Here is a 14,916-nt window from a genome sequence, read left to right on the forward strand (position 1 = left end):
AGAACAGAAATACACCCACATAAATATCATCAACTGTTTTTTTTTTATTTCTTTTTTTAAAGTTTGTTTATTTTGAGAGAGAGAGAGAGAGAGAGCACAAGGGAGGGACAGAGAAAGAGAGGAAAAGAGAAAGTGTGAGAGTGAGAAAGAATCCCAAGCAGGCTCCTTGCTCTAAGCTCAGAGCCCAAATCAGGCTTCAACTGATCAACTGGGAGATCACAACCTGAACTGAAATCAAGAGTCAGACACTCAGCAGACTGAGCCATCAAGGTGCCTCAATTATTTTTTTCAAATAAAGGTCAAAGGCAATTCAATGGTGAAAGGGATAGTTTTTTCAACCAATGTTACTATAACAATGAAATGTTCATATACAAAATAAAAATCAAACAAATCTGGGTATATTAGGTTGCCTTCATTATTTCTTTCCCATGTACAGTTTTGCATAGGAGGTTCCTAATAACATATGAAACAATTGATACATACCTGAAAATCTTTGATTATATATTTCTAGATCTATTCTACATTGATCTGTAATTTCTTTCTATCTTATTTAGTTTTAGAGATTTTTAACTGTGTTCTCAGCTCAGCCTAAGACCCGGGCTTAAAGTCAACCAAAATGGACTTCTCTGTTCTGAGTTGGTCTTAACTTGAAGAGATGATTTATCTTTGTGAGTTTTGGGCCAGCCAAACTGAAAGGAAGTGGGTCAGAAAGAGAAGTGTAGGCAGAATGCATAGAGGGGCATATAACGGGGGAAGAGAAAGAGTAGCTCAAAAGTTTTTAGTTTCAAGTAACAATGCAGAAAAATCTAAGCGAGAAGAGAGAGCACATTTTAAATTTTTTTCAGATTTAACTTGTTTTGTACAAGGGAAAATTTAAAGATGCAATGTTGTTATCTTACATTATTATAGAAGCTTCCTCCTACAAATTTTTAAAATTGGAGATCACTAGATGTTTGGAATTTTGCTTCCTTTTTGTTTTAAAATACCTCTCAAATGAACAATTTTTGTTGAAAGTTTCCCAAAGTGGCTACTGATAATTTTAAATTATCTTTAGTAAAACTTTGCCACGTAGAAAAACAGAAATTAGAGTTAAATGTTAATTTTTTTTAAAGCTGTGATACGATCTGAAGGAGACACACACTTTAAGAGGAAAAAATCATGAAAGGATGGCAGTAGTTAATTAAATATATTGTTGCTGTACCTCATGGCTCAGGATCTCCCTCTAATGGTGGACTGTCTGCAACTGCAGACCCAACAAATCCAGTGGATGGAAGTTTTGGAAATAAGATCTATCCCTGAATTATACTCTCACACACCACCTAAAAAAAAATGAGAGAAAAATTATCATATATTTTCAATGGAAGACCTAAGCCAATGTTTGCCCTACAAGGATTGCCTACTGTGGCAAGGGAGAACATTACATCGAAAGAGTGTTTGTAGTGTCTCAGAATCGGGCAGTCAGTGGATAATGCTTACAGAGTTTGGGGATCTCTTCTAGAATGGTTTAAGATGGATCCTTCTAGGCATGGAGTTAACTCAGTTGAGGAAAATATTTGATATAACTGCTTAGTATTTGAGTACACAGCATCAAGACTCTTGAAGTGAGACTTAATAAATAAATTGGTGTGTGAAAATCAGTTGTTTGAGCAGGTGAGCAACATATTGTCCTGACAGGAGAGATTTTTGCCCAGAGGCAAACAACTTACTCAGATATTGTGATTTACAGTAATTTCCTGAAGTAAACAGTTAAGTCATGTCAATAAAGATAGGCTCATTTTTTTCAGTCCTAACAGTGAAACTTGGTGAATAAGGGGATCTCAATTCTCATATTTAAGAGGAATAAACCCCAAAGAAAAACCACCTACTTCAAAGCCTCAGTTCACATTTCAGGTTCCCTGTTTTCTCAGTGTCTAACCATCAAGAGATTCATTAATATTCTGAGGCCATACATATCATGCATATTATATCTTTCATGTTCTTTTTTCTCTATATTAATGAATGTAAAGCATCTAAACAGGTACTAGTCATATACAGGATATACATTAAATGTAAGTTTCTTCCATCTTGAGAGAATCAAAGCAATAAAGTTAATATTGAATATAATATTTTAAGTCCTTTGAATGGTTGGGGATAACATGATACATTTTCTTTTGCATTTGCAAGGGTAAACTTCTTTATGTATATATCTATGGTATTGCATTAAATTGTGTTGATTGTTGCCATCTAACAATCAACTGGTCTCACTGGATGACAGTCACAGCGAGGAAATGGCAGCGTCTGCACAGTTTCTGCCATGAGAAACCAAAACTGATATCTCCTTCTGCTACTACTGGCTCATGTTGAAATGAGCCTGCTGGTATTGACCAGGCCTCACAATATTCCATATCAGACCGATATTCCCCACAGATTCCTCATAAGGAAAAGCATATTCCTGTCTTATCCAAAGAAATTTCAGATGAAAGCATTGTGGATGATTGTCAAACAGCTCTTCCTATGGGCCTTGCAGATCCAAGACTTACATAATAAAAGGGGCTAAGAACACGAGTTACAATTGAGTCTGGCCCTGAGACAAAAAGCCTAATTTAGAGTTAAGGACAGATATCCACCCCCACCCAATTGTTTCTGCTTGGAGCACCAGCCCCCCAAGGCATTTGTGATCAGTATTTGGAGTGACTTATTCTGGACTTGAATATGCTGATTGCTCCCTGTGAAGGAACCTGTTGAGGAACTTCTTTTGTGATTATGGAAGCAAAGGTGTTTCCTGAAAGACCTGTTTTTTTTTTTTTTTTTAAACTCCTTAAACAAGCTATTGACCTCTGCTCACAAAGAAGTAACTTCACCCTTTTTATGCTAAAAACATTGTCTTGTATGCTAAAGATACTTTCCTTCCCCATAGGATAAGCATCTAAATCACCTACCTCAATCACTATTGATAAAGGTTATGCAGGAGTCTTCTACAGATCTATGTTCTGGAAATTCTTACATGTCAAAGAAGTTTGTCATCAGAAATCACTGTCTAAGGCAAATGACACTTCTGTATCGTCCACCAAACACTTAATTATAAAATAAAGTTGAGCCCCAGTCAGAGAAGAGATGCCTGCCTGGTGACCAGAAAGACTTCCGGGGCTCTCTCATCCCTCCCTTGCCAACACCGTCCATCCTTCAGGGACCCCTGGACCCCACCGGAGCCAGCCTCTGACAGTTTGTATCCACAATATATTAAGCATACAACTGAATAAGGAGAAGACAATCCAATGAAAAGATAGGCAAAGGAGTCAAACAGACATTTCGCAAAATAGATTATGAAAGTGGGCAATAATTTTATGAAAATATGTTCAGCATCATTAGTCATTTTGGTAATTTTTGCAATATTTTAAACTCTTTCATTATCAGTATATTTGTTATGGTCATCTGTGATCAATGATCCCTGATGCTACTATTGTAATTGTTTTTTAGTTGTAATTGTTCTTTGCCAAGAACCGCATCCATATAAGGTGACAAACTTAATGCGTAAATGTTATGTGTGTTCTGACTGGTCCATCTACTGGCTATTCCCCTGTCTTTCTCTCTCTCTTCAGGACTCTCTTTTCCCCAAAACACAACAATATTGAAATTAGTCCAATTAACAATTTATAATGGCCTCTAAGTGTTCAAGTGAAAATAACATTTTCATGTCTCTCACTTTAAATCAAAAGCTAAGAATGACTAAGCTTAATGAGGAAGGCATATTTGAAAGCTGAGACAGGCCAAAAGCTAGATCTCTTGTGTCAGTTAGTCAAGTTGTGGATGCAAGGGAAATTTCCTGAAGAAAGTTAAAAGAGCTAGCTACTCCAGTGAACACCCAACTGATAGGAAAGCAAAACAGCCTTATTGTTTATATGGAGAAAGTTTGAGTGGTTTGGATAGAAGATCAAACCAGTCACAGAATTTCCTTAAGCCAAAGCCTAATCCAGAACAAGGCCCTAGCTCTCTTCAATTCTTTCAAAGCTGAGAGAGGAGAGGAAGTTGGAGAAGAAAAAAATTAAGCTAGCAGAGGTTAGCTCATGAGGCTTAAGAAGTCATCTCCATAACATAAAAGTATAAAATGAAGCAGTGAGTGCTGATGTAGAATTTGCAGCAAGTTGTCCAAAGATCTAGCTAAGATGATGCATAAAGGTGGCAAGTATAAACAAATTTTCAATGTAGATAAAATAGCCTTCTATTAGAAAAGATGCCATCTAGGACTTTCATAGCTTAAGAGGAAAAGTCAATGCCTGGCTTCAAAGCTGCAAAGAACAGACTGACTCTCTTGTTAAGCCTGATGCAGTTGGTGACTTAATGACTAAGTTGAAGCCACTGCTCATTTACCATTCTGCAAATTCTAGGGCCTTTATAAATTATGTTAAATCTACTCTATAGAGAGCCTGTGCTCTATAAATGGAACCACGAAGCCTGGGTGATAGTACATCTGTTTACAGCATGGTTTAAAGAATATATTAAGCTTACAGGTATGTACTAATGTTTAGGAAAAAAAAAAAAGATTCCTTTCAAAATATTACTGCTCATTGATAATGCACCTGGTCATCCAAGAGCTCTGACGGAGATGTACAAGAAAATTAATGTAATTTTCATGCCTGCTAACACACAATCAATTCTGTAGCCCATGGATCAAGGAGTAATTTCAGCTTTCAGGTCTTGTTATTAAAGAAATACATTTCATATGGCTATAGCTGCTACTGATAGTAATTCCTCTGATTTGAACCTGGGCAAAATTAAACTGAAAAACTTCTGGAAAGAATTCAGAATTCTAGATGCCATTAAGAACCTTTGTGATTCATAGAAAGACATCAAAATAACAAATGTGACAGGATTTTGGAATAAGTTGATTCCAACCCTCATAGATGATTTTGAAAGGTTCAAGACTTCGGTGGAGGAAATAACTGCTGATGTGGTAGAAAAAGCAAGAGAAGTAGAATCAGAAGAGAAGCCTGAAGATGTGGCTAAATTGTTGAAATCTCTTGATAAAACTTGAACAGAAAAGGAGTTGATTTTTATAGACGAGCAAATAAAGTGGTTACTTGAGATGAAATCTATTTTTGGTAAAGATGTTATGAAAAATGTTAAAATGACAAGGGATTTAGAATATTACAAAAACTTAGTTGATAAAGCAGAGTGTGTGAACTCTAATGTTGAAAAAAAAAACCCTCTACTTTGGGTAAAATGCTATCAAACAGCATCACATACTAGAGAGAAATGATTCATGAAAGGAATATTCAATGTGGCCGATTTCACTGTTGTTTTATTTTTAGAAAATTGCCACAACCACCCCAAATTTCAGTCTAATCAGTCAGCAGCCATCAAAATTGAGGAAAGACTATCAGCAAGAAGATTATAACTCACTGAAAGCTCAGATGATGATTAGGGGTTATTCTTTTTTATTTAAAAAATTTTTTTTGACATTTATTTATTTTTGAGAGACAGAGCACAAGTGAGGGAGGGGCAGAGAGAGAAGGAGACACAGAATCCAAAGCAGACTCCAGGCTCTGAGCTGTCAGCACAGAGCCTGACGCGGGGCTCGAACCCACGAACTGCGAGATCATGACCTGAGCCCAAGTCGGACACTTAACTGCCTGAGCCACCCAGGTGCCCCAAGGGGTTATTTTTAGCAATAATGTATTTAATTAAGGTATTTACCTTGTTTTCCTTACACATAATGCTATTGCCAACATAAGAGGCTATAGTATAAAATAAACATAACTTTTATATACATCAGGGAACCAAAATATTCATTTGACTTAGTTTACTGTGATATTTGCTTGACTGCATATCTTCATTTCAAAGGTAGTTTTTCCCTTTGTATTAAATACAGGAATTGATATTTTGAAATCTTGTGAATAACCTCCCCTACAACTACTTTTATTCAATGATTTAGCATCCATTGTTGATCTTAGCCCAAATCAGATATATTAATGTCTTTAAATTATTGATTTTCTAGGGATGCCAGTCTTCCTTCCTTTCTACCTTCTTTCCCTCTTTTCTTCCTTCTTCCTTTTTTTTCTTTCCTTCCTTTCTCCCTCCATTCTTCCTTCATTCATTCCTTTATTCCTGCCTCCTTCTCCCCCTCCCCATTGCCCCATCCTGCCACCCTCCTCAATTTCTTTCTTTTGGAATATGTATTCATGGATTTTTATTTTTTTCATGAATTTATCTAGTGGGAATCCCTTCATTTAAATCTAAATATGCTTATATTTCTTGGTGTTTTTTGATTCAAATCCCTTTCAGTGAACAAAACTAGAAAGTATATACACACACACAGACACACACCCGTAAATATTACGTGCACTGTAATATGTGTAAATGTTGTATATATAATTCATATATATATGAATACAGAGCCTTGTTGAGTATAGCCTAATTACTTCTGTAAAATGTGTCCCATTATGAACTCCATCAGCAAAGAATAAAATATAAGACTTTCCAACAGAGTATTCTGATGAACTCACAAACCGTGACATTATGATCTGAGCCAAAATTAGAAGCTCTACCAATTGAACCACCTAGGTGCCATAGCATAGTTTGAATTTTATTTCTCTTATTGTGCATGAAGTTGAGAGTTCTTTTTAATCTTTAAGAACATTTTGTGCACATTTAAAAAAAAATATCTGTTCATGTTTTTTTCTTTCCCCATTTTTTAAAATGTTTATTTTTGTGAGGGGGAGAGAGAGAGAGAAAGAGAGAGAGACAGAGAGACAGAGAGAGAGTGCTCCCATAGTGGAGGAGGGGCAAAGATAGAGAGGAAGATACAGAATCTGAAGTAGGCTCTAGGATCTGAGCTGTCAGTACAGAGCCCAATACGGGTCTCAAACTCACTAACCATGAGATCATGATCTAAGCCAAAGTTGGACACTTAACTAAGTCACACACGTGCCCTTCTTTCCCCATTTTTTTCTATTAGATGTATGATCATCTGCAATTTTAGAGTTCTTTAGAACTTTAAGGAGATTAGACTTTTATTTTTTTATATATAACACAAATATCTTCTTACTTGCCATTTGCTTGTTTTTGCACATGTTATTATATATATAATAAAATAAATATATTTTTTTCTTTCAGTACAAATGGATTTTAAGTCAGTTAGAAGTTTCCCCTGGCTTTCTTAAGGTTCTTATATAAGGGTTTTCTTTTCATACATTTAGATTTTTGATTCCTTAAGTGCTTTCGTGGCTGAGTGATTTGAAGTATGGTTTCTTGTTTATGTTTTTACAAACCACTGCCCAATTGTCCCAACACTTGTGCTTAGTGCTTCTCCTCTTCCCCTCCTCCACTGATGTGAGATGTGATTTCCTTCATATTACCAAAATTTTATTACATACTAGAATCTATTTTTGAATTTTCTTGTATTTTCCACTGGTCTAATTACTCATGTGTCAGTTTCATACTATGGTTTTTGAGGATTTAAACTATGCTGTATTTTCAGCAGGCCTAGTTTCCCCTCCCTGATACCCTTTTTAGAACTATCCTAACTTTCCCTGAATGTTCATTCCATAGACATCTGAATATCGTTTACGTATATCCAAAAATCATTATTTTATTGAATTTTTATATTAATTTAGAGATAACTGCAAATTTTATAATGTGCTCTTGTCATTTAGAACATGAGATATTATATAAATTTGCTTTTGTGTCTTTTTCTAGTGTTTTCCAGCATTTCTTCCTATAAGTTTCTATACTATCTTACTAATAAGCTTATTCACAAGTATTTAATCTTTATTTTATATTATGATGGAGTTTTTTCCCCAATATACTGTATATTCTGTTAAAATTTTATTGCAGGTATATATTTGAGTAACCATCATCATAAGATATTCAACATACAGAATCATTCTGTCATTACACAGACACTTCATTGTGTTATCCTTTGACGGTTATACCCTTCCCTTTAATCCTAAACTGGAAACAATTAATCTGTTCTCATTAGTATAATATTGTTCTAGAAAAGGGATCATATAACATGCAACCCTTTGTTTTCTATGTTTCCCTCAGTTAGGTTTGTTCAGTGCTTCCTTATAAGTGGATTCCTGGATTTTTAGCAGAGACACTGCAGATGTGATATTTTTCTTTGTCAATTATTCTTGTAAGGAGACACATTATGTTGGATTTGGCTGGTAGCTGGTAATGTCCATTGTATTAATTTTCTTAATGTAACATATCCAGGTTCCCCTAATCTACAGATAGTATTTTTCCCTACTATTAATTAAAAAAAAGATTTTTGAGGAGACATATTTATCATGTATCTCATCAAATTTTCATACATTAATTTAGCATTCAAAAAATTTTAATATGTGAATTAAGCACATTTATGTTTTTTATTTAATTGGATTTTATCCTTAATTCTGTCTTTCTTTTGTATTTTTCTGTTTATTATGTTATTATTTCTCTGCATGGCTGATATTTGCTTTATTGTATTAAATAATTATTTTGATAATTCTAAAGATTTGTGCCTATGTTTAGGTAGTTGGCATTACAATACTGTACATTATAATGACATTAAGACCCTTAGGTATCTATCATTTGACTGAATAGCTTTAAATGACATCCTTTGATGTCAACCTATTGTGTTGTATATACTTTTAAGAGTTAGCTTATTCTGTGTAATTTCCCCTGGTATTTTAAGCCATTTATTTGATTGTATTATTTCTTCTTGTCCAAGGTCTGTAAGATTTGCATTATATTCTACCATTTTTACCCCATCTTTGATGTCATCTTATGATTAATATATTAACTCATTGTAATGAATTTTCCTGTCATCCTTGGTTGGATGATGTGCTGCTGCTTCTTTTTTTAAAAATATTTCATTTATTTATTTTTGAGAGAGAGATAGAGACAGCATGAGCAGGGGAGGATCAGAGAGAGAGGGAGGCACAGAATCTGAAACAGGCTCCAGGCTTGAGCTAGCTGTCAGCACAGAGCCCGATGCAGGGCTCGAACCCACGAACCGTGAGATCATGACCTGAGCCTAAGTCAGATGCCCAACCGACTGAGCCACCCAGGTGCCCCTGATGTGCTTCTTCTTGATGAAATAAATATACTGTGTAAGTGCTGTACTCCCTGAATTCGGATATATTTTGGCTTTGCTTAAGACAAATTTTTGTTCTGTATAAAAATGGGACACAAAATTTGAGTATTAAAAGTGAGTTTTTATTAAATGAGTTTTTATTAGAGTAGGAAATTAATTTCAAAGACTTGTAACTCTATATGTATACCTCTGATATTTGGAGCTTTCTAGATTATAAAATTAGGAAGAAATTTTATTTAAAAAGGGAAAAAAGATACCCATTTTAGACTTTGATATAGGATGTAGCATACTCAAGGATCAGATATGTGATTGTAACAATCACATATTAATGAAAGTGAGAGTGGTTTTTGAGTCAATTTTTAGTGTTTTTATTTCCATATAAAGGATAATAGTAGAAAAATGCCAATAAACATTTCATCTCTTGGATGAGATTTAAGCTTAGCTGAACCAGAGAATATAGAAGATGAGAAATGTGAGGTGGTCTGGCTCACACCACAGGACCCATCAGTCTCTAATCATTCAGTAATCTAGCTTATACTTTCCTCTAGCAGGGGGCTTGACTCCAACATATAGAAGTGGAAGCTGCCAATCCTCTGAAAGCTTGGGCCCCACAGCCCCAGAATATCATTTCTGCTGTTTTCCTTTTATGAAAACCAGGTAAGAAGCAAAGGGAAGAGAAATAAAGTCCACCTCTTGATGTGAGGAATGTCATGTGCTTATGGGAGTGAAGTGGTAGCCATTTTTGGAAACTATTACACAGGCATTTTCATTTTCCCTGAAAAACTGACTATGTTTCTTGAGGGATGAGATTTTACTTTATAGATCTTTATATTCTCCACAATGCCTCACATAGTATTAATAATATTTGGTTGTTGATTGAGTTTTAAAAGCATAATTAAACTTTTTGTCTCAACTGCATGAAGAATACTGGGAGTAACTACAGTAATCCAACAGATGGTACATAGTTTACTGATGTATCTAACCACTGTGACTTAATATGGATTCAGCAGTTTCCACATGGAGAGATATATGTCATTAGAAAGACAATGTCAACAGTATTGGATTTATTAACTTCCATTACAATAAGAGTTTTTAGTTAGGATGAAGGTGCTGGGATTTGTTTTTCATCCTATGCCTAGACTGCATTTTATATGAAAAGCTTAAAAGAAAAGAAGAGGTCAAGAAAGAGAATTGAGAAGGTCAGACAATATGTTCTTTGCTCTAATAGCCATTTAAATTCAATCATCAGAAAAAGGTACAAAGAAAGCTCTGCCCACAGTTAAAGATAAGGTCACCTACTCCCTTTTAAAAAATAATGTTTAATATGTACTGCTCTCTGATAATAATTTTTGCATACCAAAGAAGCTTCCTAAGAAATTTTACTTCTACTTCTGATGAAATGTATACAATATTATAATAATACAACTAATAAAGTCAAGACTGTTGAATAGTACAAACAATATTCAATGTAGCACAACTGAATGTTTCTGTAAGTTAAAGGATAAGTTCTTATTATCTTCTTTATCCCATTGCATCCTGCTCAACAAATGTCACCATTCTTAGACATAATGGATACTCAATAAAATTCAATATGTGTAAGTATTAATATTATTTATTCAATTTAATTCCTTAAATAAAATCTTGATAAATTCAAGTCAAATTTAATTATATAGATATTTTAAAAACTTAGTTCATTCCTGATGAATTAATTCTTCTTAATTCGTTCATAAATTTAATTCTTAACCTTGGCTCCCCCTTTTTATAAGGGGTGGCATTTCATTTGTTGCATTTGCTTTTTTCTTGACAGAGAGAGAGAGAGAGCACACAAGCTAGAGATGGACAGAGACACATGACCTGAGCTGAAATCAAAAGTCGGACACTTAACCAACTGAGCCATCCAGGCGCCCCTGTTGCATTTTCTTAAAATAAAGTTTATACATAAAACCAACATATTCTATAAATACCTATAACATCAACAACCTAAGGGAAATTAATTATATAGTAGAAATTATATTTACCCATAAAAAAGAAAGACATTCAAATTATGATTCTTGATTCTATACTGAAGAGTTAAAAGACAGTAGATAATTTATCTTCCCTGAATCTAAGTTTTCTCATTTTGTCAATGAGCACAATGTGTTGTTGGCAGGATAAAATCAAACAACATATGTAGAAATAATATAATCTAGATTTTAATTCTAGCTTCTTGGCAGATTGATATTTTTCTCAATTTTATAACCATAAGACCTTACAGTGTGGCCCTGTAAGCATCATGTGATTTTTTAAATTATTTTCTTAATGTTAATTTTTGAGAGTGGGGAGGGGTAGAGAGAGAGTGAGACACAGAATTGGAAGCAAGCTCCAGGCTCTGAGTTGTCAGCACAGAGCCTGAAGCAGGGATTGAACCCATAGACTGTGAGATCATAACCAGAGCTGAAGTGGGATGCTTAAGCGACTGAGCCACCCAGGAGCCCCAGCACGTGATTCTTAAGAGCGTGACAACTGAATAAAATTACGTAAACTGAAGAAAACATTTTTTTCTTAGTTCTGGAATTATGGAGCCTAACTGAAAACAGATTTGTGCATGACAACACCTGTAGAAATTTTATAAGACTTCTTCATGAGGATTGCAATATAGTTATATTCCTCCTCTGCCAACATGAAACACTATGGTAATATCTCTAACAAGTTGTGTCTTGACAAGTCCCATATACTCTCATAGATTAATTTCTTCACTTTTAAAGTACGCTTATTAACACATCAGCCATGTAACTGTTGTGAAGGTCAAAATAAATACAACAAAGAAAAACCCACTGTATAACATGAATTTAAAATATCTACCAAATAATTGATTTCAAGAGAGTAAAAGGTTTAATCTGACTCCTTTTAACAGAGAGAAAGACTTTCATGCAATAATTGAAGCAGTAGTGGTTACCTAAGATTCACTTTCTCTCCCTTTTTGTAACAATTAACCTATTAGAAAACTATCATCCATTCAGATACAAAATAGATTTCAATTATACCATGCCATCCTCATGAGATAAAAAGATTCATAACCACAGTAATATGACAGAATATGCTTGGAATATGATTAGAAGGACCCACTTCTTGCTTTGCTGTGGTAACAGGTATCTCTTAAAAGACTATTGAGATTTTGTTTGCCTTTGTCATATTTAGTTTGTCAACTGTGTCTTATCTTCTGTTAGCTAAATGTAATATTATATACTTCTTATAAAAGGCAGGAGACAAAGCATCTGGGCCATCCTTTCTTATGGTAAGTTTTCAGCAATATCTTATTCATTTACCCATTTCAAAGTTCCTCTGATAACATGGCCATGCAATGGCATGTTATTTTGCCAAGTTGCCTCAATGGATAGAAGGAATGTGCAGCCTTGTGTCTTGTTAAGTACAAGTGAGAGATGACCTCATTTATTTTTAATAGCATACTTAGGCAATTATTTGATGCACTTTATTTATTTATTTATTTATTTATTGCTTGCTTGCTTCCTTGCTTTCAGAGTGTAGTCATTGACAACAGCAGACACATATGGCTGGAATGTATAAGCAGGCTTGGCTAGCTCTTGTATCAACTTTATCAAAAATATAATGCAACCCCACACAATGTGTAGAGCAAAAAACTGCAGAAGGTATTTTTCAAACACAGTGGCACTTTGCTACAGTATGCAAGACACACTTAATGAGGAATCACATTCCCCAAAATTTTATCAGAAAGTAGATGGCCATAAAATCAATTGTATTTCCTCAGAAACAATATTATATGTAGATGTTATGCTGTTTATCAAAAAAATTGTTCTCATAGTAGCTATAAATTAACAATATGTCATAAAATCAAAACACTACAATCTTGGAAATATATAATTATTTGAATAGAAAGCACATGCTTTTCATAGTTTTTCAAAGTTACAGATATCCTAAAGATTAGAGTCCAATCTCCTAATTTTAACATATAGGACTTTGAATAGTTTCATTATTTGACCAATATCAAGTCTCTAAGGCAAACCATGAGAGACTCTTGAATGCTAAGAAACAAACTGAAGACTGATGGATGTTGGGGAGAGGGGGGAGATGAGCATGGAGGAGGGCACTTGTGGGGATGAGCATTGGGTGTTATATGGAAACCAATTTGACAATAAACTATTTGCCAAAAAAAAATATATATATATATTTCAACTCTCTAGTTGGTGCTAAATATAAGCCTAGATTCTAAATTTCTACACTCCCAGTCTAATTATATTCCAATTATTTTAGACCAGCTTCCATTACAAAAATCCAAAATTTGAAGCTATTTAAAGTGATTTAGTTTATCTGAAGAGAGATCATGTCTGGCAGCTGTTCTATTGGGTCTTGTACTTGCATAGCCCTGATACTTCACAGGAATTTTATCCAATCTAGATTATGAGACTTGTTTTGTAGGAAATATTTATCACTTGCCAAATAAAGGCATTATGCCTCAAAGAATTGAAATTTACCACTTTTATTCCAGATTCTACTAGAAAAGGAGGGGAGGACTATCCTTCTAGTTACATGTCCAATTCTCACTAGAGTGGATGTGATTAGGAATTTGCAAAAATTACCTTTCTATTTTTTTGAAGAGAGAAGGAGTGAGCCAGAAGGGGAGGGGCCGAGAGGGAGGGTGAGAGAGAATCTCAGGCTCCACGCCCAGTGCAGAGACTAATAGTCTCAACATGGGGCTCCATCTCATGACTGTGAGATCATGAACTGAGCCAAAATCAGAGTGAGACGCTTAACTGACCAAGCCACCCAGGTGCCCCAACCTTTCTACTTTGTTTTCAACTCATTTATTCAACCAACATTTATAGAATACACATTTATGGAAGGATTTGTTTCAGTCCTATGGATAAATAATTTAAAAATCATGACTACTTATTGAATGTTACTGTGATTTCAGAACATAATCATTTGAAGGAAGTATAGTGAGTTTAAAAGGAAACTACTGGGGAACCTGGGTGGCTCAGTCTGTTAAGTGTCTGGCTTTGGCTCAGGTCATGATCTTGTAGTTTGTGAGTTCGAGCCCCATGTTGGGCTCTGTGCTGGCAGCTCAGAGCCTGGAGCCTGCTTCAGATTCTATGTCTCCTCTCTCTGCCCTTCCCTCATTCACACTCTGTCTCTCTCTTAAAAATAGATAAACATTAAACAACAACAACAACTACTTTTCAGTCTTCAATGTGGAATGTTTCTAGATACTATGGCCTTATAGTCATATAACATTCAAAGAGAGATACACAAAGAAAGGTTGTGCTGTTCACATTCTAGTGGGAAATAATTCTTCAAAGACCCTGGTCTTCATAAATTGGATCATTCTACCAAAGACCCTTAAGAGATATGGAGTTATATATATATTACTTTGTTATTTTCTCTTTGGAGGTACTTCAGTTACTTCTTCCCATCTAGTCACTGGAGTGGAAATTTCTCAGGGTTGGTTGGTTGGTTAAAGTGGGATTTAATTATCACCCTTTAAGATTAAAATATTAATACTCTGAACACTGTGATGACATCCCTAGCTTCTCATGGTTAGGGATGTCAAGGACAGAGTTTGAATAGTAACAGTACTAGAGGAGACAGAGTAATTACTACATTTTTAAAGTCTTAAAACTCTAGACTTACTATTTAGAAAATGTTAAAAAAATACTGATCCAGGCCATTAAATAGACTATTATAATACTATGAAAATGTACAGGAGCATTATTTTTATTTTTGATAATATATACTGTAAATAACCAACTGGTAATTGTCAGATTTATGTTACTGAATTAAACTCACAGGCTCTCCTAGTGTGGTAACATTTGAATTTGTAGTGGAAGTAGGTTTTGGCTGTAAAG

General features: G+C 34.7%; 1 long non-coding RNA gene across 1 annotated transcript in view; it reads right to left on the reverse strand.

The window, feature by feature from the left end:
• Positions 1-1,207: 1,207 nt before the first annotated feature.
• The window catches only part of LOC144234507 (uncharacterized), a 40,092-nt gene continuing 26,383 nt past the window's right edge, over positions 1,208-14,916 (reverse strand). Inside the window, exon 3 of the long non-coding RNA XR_013335990.1 lies at positions 1,208-1,319. This is a non-coding gene — a long non-coding RNA (uncharacterized LOC144234507). The remainder of the gene's footprint in view (positions 1,320-14,916) is intronic.

Source organism: Crocuta crocuta, unplaced genomic scaffold (genome assembly GCF_008692635.1).
Source record: "Crocuta crocuta isolate KB4526 unplaced genomic scaffold, BGI_CrCroc_1.0 scaffold154, whole genome shotgun sequence".
Classification (NCBI taxonomy): Eukaryota; Metazoa; Chordata; class Mammalia; order Carnivora; family Hyaenidae; genus Crocuta; species Crocuta crocuta.